Below are 14,583 nucleotides of genomic sequence, written 5' to 3'. Positions count from 1 at the left end.
ATAGAGCTATAAAACACAATCAATAAAAACATTTATTTACTATATCTCCCAGAGGAGCGGCTGAGGGCCAGGGAACCCTGAGATATAAAATGCCCAGGGTCTAGAAAAGTTTATCTGAATCCTGGAGCCAGAGGGAAAGGTAGTTGTGTGTAAGAGCAGAAGCAAATAATTTAAGATTTTCTATTTTTTTCTGGATCAATTTTAGTAGGTTTCACTTTTTGAGTAATTATCCATTTCATCTACATTGTCCAATTCATTGGCCTAAAGTTATTCATTATTATCTATTTAATGTTTATAGTATCTGTAGCAATATTCCCCCTTTTATTCTTGATATTGATAAATTGTGTTTTCTCCCACTCTTTTATCAACCTAGCTTGGGATTTATATACTTTATTAATTTTTCATGGAAACAACTTCCGACCTTGTTGATTTTTGCTATTTTTTGTTTGCTGTCTATTTCATTGCTTTTGACTCATTTTTTGAATAAATTTCTGTTAGCTAAAGTTTAACCTGTTCTTTTTATCCCTATATTGTTAACTTGAAAGCATAGGTCATGGGCTTTAAAACTTTATTCTTTTTTTAAAAATTTATTTAGTTGAAGGATAATTGCTTTACCATATTGTGTTGGTTTCTGCCATACGTCAACATGAATAGCCATAGGTCCAGTTGACTCTAGTGGTAAAGAACCTGCCTGCCAGTGCAGGAGACATAAGAGACGCCAGTTCGATCCCTGGGTTGGGAAAATCCCCTGGAGAAGGGCATGGCAACCCGCTCCAGCATTCTTGCCTGGAGAATCCCAGTGGACAGGGGATCCTCGCAGCCTACAGTCCATGGGGTTGCAACGAGTCAGACACTACTGAAGCCACTGAGCATACTTGCATACATTTGTCCCCTCCTTCTTGAATCCCCCTCCCACCTCCCACCCCTTCCCACCCCGCTAGGTTGTTACAGAGCCCCGGTTTGAGTTCCCTGAGTCACACAAATATAGCCATTTAAAGATGGATGTTTTCCCATGAGAAGTGTTTTAGCAGCATCCCTCATATCTTACTATGATATATGCCATCATCAACCAGTTTGAAATACTTTCTAATTCTCTTTGTAATTTCTTCTGAATCATGGAGAGAGGAAAAATAAAACTATTAAAGAAGAGCCAGTGATGACGCTCTTCTGATCTGTACTGTAGCCTGGAGCAAAAGGAAAAATCTGGAACACTGATGTGTGTGCACTCAGTCGTGTCTGACTCTTAGCTCAAGAAATGCAGGAACACTGGTGCTGTCGTTATTTAAAATTTTGACGTTTTGTTCCTTATGAAGTTCTTGAGCTAATTTTGATTTTCTTAAATACTATCTTAAAATATCACTTTCTTTGATTACAAGGTTTCTTGATGCCCCTTAAATTTTGTACCCAAGGTGAATGCTTCATTTGTCTTTCCCTGGTCCTGGCCCTGTTTCAACGAGTTATTGGTAAAGTAATTGCTAAAACCTCCAACTGTGATTGCAGCTGCCTACTGTCCCCCTTCATTCTTTGAATGTTTGCTTCACCTGTTTTGAAACTCTATTATCCATACATATACGCTGAAGGTTGCTATGATGTTTTTATTAATCAATGATTTTAACATGAGATGTTCCTCCTTTTCTCTGGCAATAGGTCTTGTTGTAAGCTTGACTTTGCTATTGTATCCACACTAGCTTTTCTGTGCTTAATGGTTTCATGTTATGTACTTTTTCTGTCACTGGAACTTCAGGTCTGTTTTCTTCATTATATCAAAAGTTCTGTCTTGTCAACAGCATAGAGTTGTGTCTTGCATTAATTTTTTATTCTTTACTCTTTAATCCAGTCCGATAGCTGCTATCTTTTAACTGGAGTGTTTATTTTACACGTAAAGTAATTACTGATATGGTTGGGTGTAAGCCTTCATTTTCTACTTGTTTTCTTTTTGTCTCTTTTCCTCTTTCTTTCTTTCTTACTCCTTTCAGATTTTCTTTGGGGTAATAGGGTATTTTTCAGTGTTCCAATTTTCTCCCCTCTCATTGACACTTTGGCATCTGTATTATTTTTTAGTGGTTACTTCAGTTATTACAGTATATACTCTGAACTTATTATAGTTGACCTTAAATTAATATTTTACCACTTCATGTAAAATGTAAGAACTACAATGGCATAAATTCATTTATTTTCTTATTCTTTTGTGCTTTTCTTGTCATCCATTTTATTTCTACGTTATGAACTTTTACACATTTAAATATTTTTTGCTTTAAATGTTTAATCATATTTTAAAGAAATCTTTTTCAAACTAGTCATTTATGTTCACCCATATATTCAACATTTTCAGCACACTTCTTTTCCTCCTTTAGATCTGTTTTTCCATATGTGTCAGTTCCCTTTAACCAGAGGCATTTTATATTACATCTCTTGCAGAGTGAATCTGCTGGCAGTAAATTCTCTCAGTGTTTGTTTATCAGAAAATGTCCTTATTTCCCTGTATTTTTGAAGAAAGTTCTTGCTGGATATAGAATTCTAGGCTGGCAGTTGTTTCCTTTCAGCATTTTTAAAGCTGTAATCCCATTGTCTTCTGACTCTCCATGTTTCTATAGAGAACAGAATGAATCTGTCACTCCTGTTGCTATTTTTCTGTGCTGAATGTATCCTTTTTTATTCTACATGTTTTAAAGGTTTTTCTCTTTATCTTTAGTTTTCAGACATTTGACTACGATGTGGATTTCTTCATCTTTTTCCTGCTTGAGGTTTGTTGATCTTTTTTGGACCTCTAATGTACTGCATGTTTGAAAAGGAGAAATGTGGCCCTTGTCTCTTCCTGTTTTGCTCTGTTTTTTCCCCTCTGCTTATCTTTCTCCTCTTACAAGACTTTAGCTGAACATCTGTTAATCTGCTGGATCTGTCCCACTAATCATTTAGGATCTCTTCTTTGTTTTTCAATGTTAGTTTCTCATTTTTCTTTAGTGGAAGCAATATGTTTTCCTTAAGTTAACTGATAATTTCTTCTGCTGTGTCCAATTGGCTTTAAAGCCATCCAATAAATTTTTACAGCTGTGTTGATGTATAATCGACATACAGTAAATTGCACATATTTAAAGTGTAAACTTTGATGAAATTTGAGATATGGAACGACCATAAAATATCACCACAATTAAGATAATGGATTTACCCATCACCCCTAAAACTTTCTTTGTGCTTCTTTGAAATCTATCCCCCATTCTCACTCTCCTTCCCAAGCAGCTACTGATTTGCTTTCTGCTACTACCAATTAGTTTGCATTTTCTAGAATTATATATAATTGGAATTGTAAAACATGCATTTTTTTTCCTTTCTGGATTTTTTTCTTAGATCATACTTATTTTGTACTTCGTCTATACTGCCATAGATGTCCTCATGCATTCATTATTATTGCTGAGTAGTATTCTGTTGTGTGGATGTCCACAATCTGTTTATTCATTCACCTGTTGATGAACACTTGGGTTGCTTCCAGCTGGGGGCAGTTATAGAAAAAACAGCTGTGAATATTCATCTATTTGTCTTTGTGTGGAAATATGCTTATATTTCTTTTGTATAAATTCTTAGGAGAATATCTAGATATGTAGGTGTGTGTTTAGCATGAAACCACCAAATCGTTTTCTAAAATGGTTACACAATATGATTTCCTCATCAACAGTGCATGGAAGTTCCAGTCGCTTCACACTGCTGACAATACTTGATTTAGTTAGTTCTTTTTGGAAGAGTGAAGAATACTGGAAATGATGTATATGTAGGTAAATGTAAAATATGTATTTTCTCTTTTAAAGAATCTGCTTAAAAGATAATTGACTAAAGTGAAAATACTAAATTTATTCTAAGGTTTATAATATATAGAAGTAAAAGTGTATGGCACATTAGCACAAAGGTCAGGAGGGAGGAGATGGGATACTCTGTTTTGAGATTTTATACAGTATGTGAAGTGATGGAATGTCATTTGAAGGTAAGACTGTGATAAGTTAAAAACGTGTACTACAACCCTAAAGCAAGCACTAAATCAAAGAGGCATAATTAAGAAACTAACAAAAAAGATAAAATGGAATCATAAAAAGTACAATCCATCTGGAAGCAAATGTCAATGCCAATAGCTTCCAACGCCCCCACCCCACCCCACCCCACCCCACCCCACCCCACCCCACTGCTGCTGCCACCCAGAGCTCTCACTGAGGGGCTGGCCTGGGAACACTCCAGGTGGAACAAAGCAGTGACTATTGGTTGGAGAGACTGACCCAACAGCTTAAGTCCAGTTCGTTTCAGGTTATGTTGACTGGCAATACCCAACTCGATGTCTCTTGAGATAATCCTAACAACTGGGGGCTGTCTGCTAGGTTTTACATTTTTTTTAATAAATATATATTTATTTGGCTGTGCCAGGTTTAGCTGCAGCATGTGGAATTTTTTTAGTTGTGGTGTCTTCTTAGTTGTGGCTGTGGGATCTAGTTCCTTGACCAGGGATTGAACCCAGGCCCCCTGTGTTGGGAGTGTGGCATCTTAGTCACTGGATCCCCAGGGAAGTCCCTAAGTTTCACAGTTTGATTGAACCTTAATAGCACTTAATAAACCTAGAAATAAACACTTAATGAGTTAAAAAATATATAATCCAAAGAAGGCAGAAAAAGAGAAAAAAGTGAACAAAAAACCAAATGGGATGCTGTCAACCAACGTGGCTTAGTCAACATTTCTAGACCACTTCCCCCAAGGACAGTAAAATACAAGCTCCTTTCAACCACACTAAACATATATCTAAGTAGACCAAGGCCTGGACTACAGAACAGGTCTCAGTAAATGTCTAAGGATTCCAATTACACAAAGTATGTTCTGTGGTAAAGGAATTAAATTAGAAATCAATACTCAAAAGATATCTGGAAAGTCCCATAGTATTGGAAACTAAATAACACATTTCTAACACGTAGGCCAAAGAAAAAATCAAATGGGAGACTAGAAAGTAATTTGAACTGAATGAAAATGAATACATTCACAAGACACAGCTAAAGTGGTGCTTAGAGGAAAATTTATAGCACTAACTGCCAGGAGGAAAGAGAAAAGTTCTCAAAGCAATGACCCACACTTTCACATTGAAAACAAGAAAAGGGAGAGCAAATTAAAGTCAAATAAAGAAGAAGAAAGGAAGTAATAAAGTAAAATTAGAAATCAATGAAATTGAAAATCAGAGAATGAAACCAAAAGCTTTATCTTTGAGATTAATAAAATTGTGTTTTCTTTTTTTCCAAGAGTTGTATTCTCTCTATTTTTTTCTTTTCAGTGCCTTCAAATGTTTTTACTTATTTATTATTTTTAAATACACTGTCCAGAGGTTTTAGTTGTTACAATGGGGAGAGTTACTCTCATTCAACCGATTCATTTGCTGTAATGTAAGCCTTGCTTCACTATTTGTCATTACCAGAGTGTCTTCTTCTATAGCCTTCTCTCCTGTTTCGTATTTGCTGTCTCAGAAAGTCTGTGAACTAAGGGATCAGATGATCGCACTTGTGCGAGTTGTGTAAAAGCAAGGCTAAATGGCTCTGGCAGACTCACTCATGAATAAGGTCCCTGAGTTTCAGCTCAAAAGCCTCATTTGTTTACTCCTTGGAGGCAGTGTGATGTAATGAAATGGAGCAGGCCACAGAATCTGACTTGATCCGAGTCGAAATCCTGGCTCTGCCCCTTAGCAGGTTCATGACCTTGAGTAATGTACCTAACCTCTCTGGACAGTTTCCTCACTCATGGAATGGGGTTAACAGGAATCTCCAGATTACTGTAGGGATAAAAGGACATAATACAGTGAAAGTGCCCTGCACAGCTCCTGGCATGGTAGGTGCCACCGTGAATGACTTTCCCTCCTTTTATTCTTTTCCTCCTTTTTGGAGAACAGCTGTCAATTTACAGTGCATGTGTGTGTGTGCTAAGTTGCTTCAGTCATATCCAATTCTTTGCGACCCTATAGACTATAGCCCTCCAGGCTCTTCTGTCCATGGGGATTCTCCAGGCAAGGATACTGCAGTGGGTGGCCAAGCCCTCCTCCAGGGCATATTCCCAACCCAGGGATCCAACCCATCCTGCATTAGCAGGTATGTTTACCACTAGCACCCCCTGGGAAGCCCATCAACTTACCTCTAGGTAATTAATTTAGGATGTTTCTAAATACTGATACATTGTTGCTGTTATTCAGTCACTAAGTCCTGCCAGATTCTTTGCAACCCCATGGACTGCAGCACACCAGGCTCCCCTGTCCTTTACTATCTCCTGGAGTTTGCTCAGATGTCCATTGAGTCGGTGATGCTATCAAACTAGCTCATCCTCTTCCACCCCCTTCTCCTTTCGCTTTCAATTTTTTTCCCCAGCATTTGAGCCAAATTGCTTTTTAATTTTTCTTCCATTGTGTATGCTCTAAGGAATTGTGAAGGCATCAAAGACTCGTTTCATATTGCAAACACTTCTTGTGTGTCCACTTTGTGTTATACACTTAGGAGGAGTCTGAGAGCATACAAAGTAAACAGAAGTTGTAGGATCTTGTTTAGGGGTTAATGAAATCCATCCAATTATTCTCAGGAGACACTATAAAGCCTGAGGCACCATCTGACGTCCTTTGTGGGCAGATCTTGGGCAGATGTGTGGATGACCCACCTGTCTTGGGTGAAGTGTAGCCTCCAGCAGACCAAGCATCATACACCTGCCTTCTGCTTAACAGCTGCTTGGTTCCACAAAAGAAACATCAGACATCCCAGTTTCCAGCCTCAGAGTCGACTCTTCCTCACATCTGTCTCCACCACCGTCCTTCTCCTGAAAACTTAACTTAAAATCGAGCAGGGCTAGGGAGTTGCTGCTCCTGGAGTGTTATCAGGAATTATCACACTGTTCTAAGTGTGTAATGTTCTTAAGAGAGGATAGTTCAGTCGCTCAGTTGTGTCCGACTCTTTGCGACCCCATGAATCACAGCACACCAGGCCTCCCTGTCCATCACCAACTCCCGGAGTTCACTCAGACTCACGTCCATCGACTCCGTGATGCCATCCAGCTATCTCATCCTCTGTCGTCCCCTTCTCCTCCTGCCCCCAATCCCTCCCAGCATCAGAGTCTTTTCCAATGAGTCAACTCTTCTCATGAGGTAGCCAAAGTACTGGAGCTTCAGCTTTAGCATCACTCCTTCCAAAGAAATCCCAGGGTTGATCTCCTTCAGAATGGACTGGTTGGATCTCCTTGCAGTCCAATGGACTCTCAAGAGACTTCTCCAACACCACAGTTCAAAAGCATCAGTTCTTCGGCACTCAGCTTTCTTCACAGTCCAACTCTCACATCCGTACATGACCACAGGAAAAACCATAGCCTTGACTAGACGGACCTTAGTCGGCAAAGTAATGTCTCTGCTTTTGAATATACTATCTAGATTGGTCATAACTTTTCTTCCAAGGAGTAAGCGTCTTTTAATTTCATGGCTGCAATCACCATCTGCAGTGATTTTGGAGCCCCCAAAAATAAAGTCTGACACTGTTTCCACTGTTTCCCCATCTATTTCCCATGAAGTGATGGGACCGGATGGCATGATCTTCATTTCCTGAATGTTGAGCTTTAAGCCAACTTTTTCCCTCTCCTCTTTCACTTTCATCAAGAGGCTTTTTAGCTCCTCTTCACTTTCTGCCATAAGGGTGGTGTCATCTGCATATCTGAGGTGATTGATATTTCTCCCGGCAATCTTGATTCCAGCTTGTGTTTCTTCCAGCCCAGCGTTTCTCATGATGTACTCTGCATAGAAGTTAAATAAGCAGGGTGACAATATACAGCCTTGACATACTCCTTTTCCTATTTGGAACCAGTCTGTTGTTCCATGTCCAGTTTGAACTGTTGCTTCCTGACCTGCATACAGATTTCTCAAGAGGCAGGTCAGGTGCTCTGGTATTCCCATCTCTTTCAGAATTTTCCACAGTTTATTGTGATCCACACAGTCACAGGCTTTGGCATAGTCAATAAAGCAGAAATAGATGTTTTTCTGGAACTCTCTTGCTTTTTCCATGATCCAGCAGATGTTGGCAATTTGATCTCTGGTTCCTCTGCCTTTTCTAAAACCAGCTTGAACATCAGGGAGTTCACGGTTCATGTATTGCTGAAGTCTGGCTTGGAGAATTTTGAGCATTACTTTGCTAGCGTGTGAGATGAGTGCAATTGTGCAGCAGTTTGAGCATTCTTTGGCATTGCCTTTCTTTGGGATTGGAATGAAAACTGACCTTTTCCAGTCCTGTGGCCGCTGCTGAGTTTTCCAAATTTGCTGGCATATTGAGTGTAGCACTTTCACAGCATCATCTTTCAGGATTTGAAACAGCTCCACTGGAATTCCATCACCTCCACTAGCTTTGTTCGTAGTGATGCTTTCTAAGGCCCACTTGACTTCACATTCCAAGATGTCTGGCTCTAGATGAGTGATCACATCATCATGATTATCTGGGTCGTGAAGATCTTTTTTGTACAGTTCTTCTGTGTATTCTTGCCACCTCTTCTTAATATCTTCTGCTTCTGTTAGGTCCATACCATTTCTGTCCTTTATTGAGCCCATCTTTGCATGAAATGTTCCCTTGGTATCTCTAATTTTCTTGAAGAGATCTCTAGTCTTTCCCATTCTGTTCTTTTCCTCTATTTCTTTGCATTGATCGCTGAAGAAGGCTTTCTTATCTCTTCTTGCTATTCTTTGGAATTCTTCATTCAGATGTTTATATCTTTCCTTTTCTCCTTTGCTTTTCGCCTCTCTTCTCTTCACAGCTATTTGTAAGACCTCCCCAGATAGCCATTTTGCTTTTTTGCATTTCTTTTCCATGGGGATAAGGGGATTAAAATTCTATACATTTCAGAATCCAGCCTTGAGAACTCTCCTAAGAGGAGAAAAGTCTGGCTGGGTGGAGGAGAAAAGCCTGCTGTAATATCTGGCCAGTATCTTCACAGGCCAGCACACTGCCCACCCACATTCACTCAGTTATTTTTCCATTCATTCATTCATGCAGATTTATTCATTCAATTGTTCACTCATTAAATATCTCTTGAGCACCTGTTATGTGCCAGACATCAAGCCAAGTAATGGGGTCTCTAAGGTAAATGGTGGGGGACTCAGCTTTGCCTGCTCAGTACCCACTCCCCAGCCTTTTGTCTAGGAAGCAGCTCCAACTAACAGATACAGCCCTGGTGGGACTGTTATCCAGCTGGGCCTGTTTTTCTGTGACCCAAGAGTCTTCCCCTGGAATCTGCATATTGAGCAGAGAGACAGGAGGGCTTCCCAGGTGGCTGTAGTGGCAAAGAGCCTGCCTGCCAATGCGGGAAACATAAGAGATGCGGGTTCGATTCCTGGGTTGGGAAGATCCCCTGGAGGATCCTCCAGGACAGCAACCCACTCCAGTATTCTTGCCTGGAGAATCCCATGGACAGAGGAGCCTGGAGTGCTACAGCCCATAGGGTCACAAAGAGTCAGACACGACTGAAGCGAGTTAGCACACACGCACACAGAGGGACATGAGGATGACAAAGGGCTATTCTTCATTTACGGTGCAGGCACCTGAAAGACTCTCCTGATACCCCTGTTGCCTAGAGCTCCCTCACTCCTTTCTGAACCCAGTTTTAGATTTTTATTGAGACTCTTCAAGTTCTCCCAAATTCTCCTGATCAATTCTGTTTCCACATACATAAACCACTGTTTGTTTCTGTTGTTCAGTTCAGTTGCTCAGTCGTGTCCACCTCTTTGCGACCCCATGGACTGCAGCACGCCAGGCCCGCCCTGTCCATCAGCAACTCCCAGAGTTTACTCAAACTCATGTCCATTGAGTCGGTGATGCCATCCAGCCATCTCATCCTCCGTTGTCCCCTTCTCCTCCCGCCTTCAGTCTTTCCCAGCATCAGAGTCTTCTCAAATGAGTCAATCTTTTGCATCAGGTGGCCAGAGTATTGGAGTTTCAGCTTCAGCATCAGTCCTTCCAAAGAATATTCAGGACTGATTTCCTTTAGGATGGACTGGTTGGATCTCCTTGCTATCCAAGGGACTCAAGAGTCTTCAAAAACAAAAAACAAACAAACAAAAAAAGAGTCTTCAACATCACAGTTCAAAAGCATTAGCGCTCAGCTCTCTTTATAGTCCAGCTCTCACATCCATACATGACTACAGGAAAAACCATACCTTTCACTAGATGAACCTTTGTTGGCAAAATAATGTCTCTGATTTTTAATAAGCTATCTAGGTTGGTCATAACTTTTCTTCCAAGGAGCAAGCATCTTTTAATTTCATGGCTGCAGTCACCATCTATAGTGATTTTGGAGCCCCAAATTTTTGGAGCCAAAAATTTCTGTTTTTAGCAACCCCAGAATCCTAACATCTTCCCTGCCCTCCAGGATCCCACAGCCTAGTGAGAGAGACAAGTAAACAAATGATTTGTGTTCAGGGTACTCTGATTGTGATCTCTGGGAGCCTAGAGGAGGAGCCCTGATTAACGTCTTGTCCTTAATTCTCTTTAATCAAAATGTCCTGAAAGTTACCCCTAAGTGTTCCAGTTATCCATCACCATGTATGTTAAAAAAAAAAAAAAAAAAACCACCATAACTTTGTAGTTTAAAATAGTGAAGCATCTCTCATGATTCAGTGATTTGACTGAGCTCAACTGGGTGGTTCTTGCTTACGGGCTTTCATGCTGTTTGCATATCAGAATTTGGCTGGGGCTGAAATTATCTGCAGACTTTACCTCGCAGATATCTGTGATAGCTTACACAACATGATGGCAGGCTGGTTGTCAAATGGGAGAGCAGCAAGCACACCCCAGTATGGGCTCTCCATGAGGGGACTTCTTCCTGCATGGTGGCTGGGTCCCAGATCAATTCAGGAAGCCCCAGTGGGTGCTATAGAGTTTCTTATGACCTAGCCCTAAAGCCTAGCCACTTTCTACAGTCAGACAAGTCAGTAAGGCCAGGCTAGATTCTAAGAGAGAGGAATTAGATCCCACATCATGCCGGGAGACTGGAGGAGTCACATTACAGCAGAGAATGCAGACAAGGAGATACTGCTGTGATCACCTTTGGAAAATAAAATCTGTCTCACCAAGCAGTCCTCCTAGAACATTCCTCAGTCACTAACATGCCGTGAATGGGTGAGATGCGTGATATTTGGTCCCAAGTCTCTCCCAGATGTCAGGTGTGACTCATCACTTTAATATCAATCCTCAGAGCCTCCAGGCATCATCATGAAGCTTGGTAACAGTATCAGGTCAAACTTCAAGGTTCTAGATCTATACTCTTTTTCACACTTTACTCTCCCAATATTGCCATAAGGCAGGTTGCATTACAAATGAGGACAAAACCTCAAATAAATTAAATTTTTTATTCCAGTAATTTGTTGTGAGATTTGAACCCAGGTCTGCGAGCCCCACTGACTGAATGGCTTGCCTAGAAGATGCTTTTGCGTTGCTATGGAAACTGGAAGGGCTTGGGGTAAAGACTGGGCAGGTTTTGGCTTAGGGTAGGTGCTCCATAAATGCTGCTTGAATGAAAGAATGAGGGGTGAATGAGTGAGTAGCCCAGCATTCTGCTCAGGATACCTTCCAGACCTTTGAAATTTCACCTGCATCCCCTATCCTGCTCGTGTTGCACAGTTTCCTGGAGTTCCCGCATGCACGCTCTGTTGCTCAGTCCTGGTCCGCTCTTTGCAACCCTTTGCGCTATAGCTCCTCTGTCCCTGGGAGTTTTCAGGCAAGAATACTGGAGTGGGTTGCCATTTCCTCCTCCGGGTGATTTTCCTACGCAGGGATCCACAGGGCTTCCCTGTTAGCTCAGTTGGTAAAGAATCTGCCTGCAATGCAGGAGACCCCAATTCGGAAGATCCGCTAGAGAAGGAATAGGCTTCCCACTCTGGTATTCTTGGGCTTCTCTGGTGGCTCAGCTGGGAAAGAATCCGCCTGCAATGTGGGAGATCTGGGTTCGGTCCCAGGGTTGGGAAGATCCTCTGAAGAAGGGAAAGGCTCCCCACTCCAGTATTCTGGCCTGGAGAATTCCATGGACTGTACAGCCCATGGGGTCGCATCCCACGTTTCTCGTGTCTTCTGCATTGCAGGCAGATTCTTTACCCGCTGAGCCATCAGGGAAGCTCTTCCCGCCCTTCAGGGAAGTGAAATTCCGGTTTGCTTCAGGTTGAGATCGCCAGGAGAAGGAGCAGCCCTCCCCTTTCTGCTCCTCTAGCCCTTGGTCATACTCATAGGGGCACCTGCTCCCCACTTTTCTCCCAGCTTCCTCTACCTGCCTTTCCCTACTGAGCTCCAAGAAGCAGTCGCTACCCTTGCATTAAGGGTGGACGCGGCTGCCATGTCTCGAAATGTTTCCCCTTATCTGTTTCCACAACTTGAGGCAGACGCCATGTCTTCCTCCCCACTTGCATATCCCCTGTGCCTTTGAACCAGGTCTGACCCACAAGACAGTGGCCAGTTAAGTGTGTGTTCCATGAATAAACAAACGCACAACCATTCCGAGTGAATGACGTTAGAAAGCGCACAAGTGCTGTTCCAGTTCAGTGAAAAACAAACATTTGGCTTCAGCTGGGGGTTCATTCTTCCTTGGCTTCCTGGGTCATTTCAGTCCAGGGCTCTGTTAAGGAATGCGGGGTTTCACCTGAGCTGGGCAGGGTTGCAGTCAGCCAGCAATGGGTGCCTTAATTAGGTTCAGAGAGGGGCTGGGGAAGGCGTGCTTGGTGGAATTCCCGCGGCCCAGAGGCTGGGACAAATCCACGAGCTGGGAGGCTGCCTGGGAGGCAGCCCACGTGATTTGTGCCCAGCACGCCCCGCCCCATGTGACCTTGATTGTGGACCCCCAGGCGGCTGGGTCTGGCCTCTGACAATGCACAATGCTGCTCACAAGGCCACAAGCACTCCATTGAGCTGGCTCCCAGCACCCTGGAGGCGGGAGCAGAAGAAAGTGCTATGAGGCCTCTTTGTTCAGGAGCAAAGCGGGGCAGCTACCCAGACACCCACACAAATATGTAAAGACTCCTTAATCCGGGCCGTGGAAAAAGCCCACCAGGTCACTCCAAAGCCAGAACCAGAATTGCTGCTACCAGGAAGGAGAGGGGCTTTGAAGAGGGACAGAGCTGGCTTGTCCTCTGCAGGGGGCTGGACCAGGCATGTGTGATCTCATTCCAGAGAGCACCTGGCAGGCACTGGGCCTGGAGTCTGTTTTCAGGTGGGGAAATTGAGGCTCAGAGAGGCCAGAGCATTTGGCCAAGGCCACATGAGGGTGGCTGATCCTGAAAAGGACCAGAAAGTCCCCAAACAGCAGGAGCCCAATGATTATGACCCTAAGAGCAATGGGGATGAAGATCCTAAGAATCTTTCTAGGATTCTTCTATTTATTTTGGAAAACAAGGCTGCTGTGTTTCTCATGGGGACTCTGCCACAGTGGGCCAGGTGATGCAAAGAATATGGGCTTTGGATCCCAGGAATCCTAGGTTCAAATCCCTGCTTTGTTTGCTACAGCTGTGTGACTCTGGGAAGGTTGTCTAACCTCTTTGTGCTTGGTTTATAATAGTACCAGCCTCACAAGCTGCTTGTGAGGATTCGGTGAGATAACACATGCCAGGCCTGTACACAGAGCCAAGCTCATGGGCATCTGGTCATGAGGATTCACAAAGGGACCTTCAGAACTGTGACACGTGGGCCTCAACATAGCCCAGTCAGCTGATGCCCGCTCTGGACTTCAGTTGCCCCCTTGGTAAAATACTAGAAGGCAGTAAACCTGGGCTCGAATGGGCTTCTCACCATCAACAAGATGGACACTTTAGTTCAGGTTCAAAGGTGGGTCAGTCTTTGCAGTGGGGACTGTCTGGTACATCGGAGGATATTGAACAGCATCCCTGGTCTCTACCCACTCGGTGCCAGTAGCACCCTCTACCTCTGCCATTTGTGATGAGAAAAATGTGCCCAGACCTTGCCAAGTGTTCCCTGGAGTAGAAGGTGATGTTCCATCTCTGCCTATAGAGCAGATGAGCGGGCAACACCTACCTGTGCCCAAGGCTCTGCTGGGGACTGCAGGCAGCATGACCACAGGGACCTCATCTTCAGGTTTGGTTCAGTTCAATTCAGTTGCTCAGTTGTGTCTGACTCTTTGTGACCCCATGGACTGCAGCGCACGAGGCTTCCCTGTCCATCACCAACTCCCAGAGCTTGCAACACGCAATAAGCATTCACACAAGAAAAAAGTTCTGCAGGGATTCACCAGGTGGCTTCTCCAGGCCAGACCCTAGTGGGACCTAAGGTTCAAGATGAGGCATCACCACCTCCAGGAAGCCCTCAAGATTCTCCAGGCTAAGTTAAAGCCCTTCCAGACATCATCTCCCTTGGCCTTGCAACAACCCTTGGAGATGATGCTTGCAGATGAGAGATTTGAAGTTCCATCAGAAATGGGACATGCCCAATCTCATGTGGCCACTTAGAACCTGATCTCTCCCCTCTGGGGCCCAGAATCTATTTGACTCCCTTTATGTGGTACCCTTGAAGGCTGCGCTAGCCAGTCGAGGAAATCCTGGATCCCAGAGGAGAGGCAACCTAACTG

The sequence above is a fragment of the Oryx dammah genome, unplaced genomic scaffold, assembly GCF_014754425.2.
Source record: "Oryx dammah isolate SB20612 unplaced genomic scaffold, SCBI_Odam_1.1 HiC_scaffold_16, whole genome shotgun sequence".
Lineage (NCBI taxonomy): Eukaryota > Metazoa > Chordata > Mammalia > Artiodactyla > Bovidae > Oryx > Oryx dammah.
The sequence above is the reverse complement of the archived record's forward strand: the minus strand, read 5'-3'. Positions refer to the sequence as shown.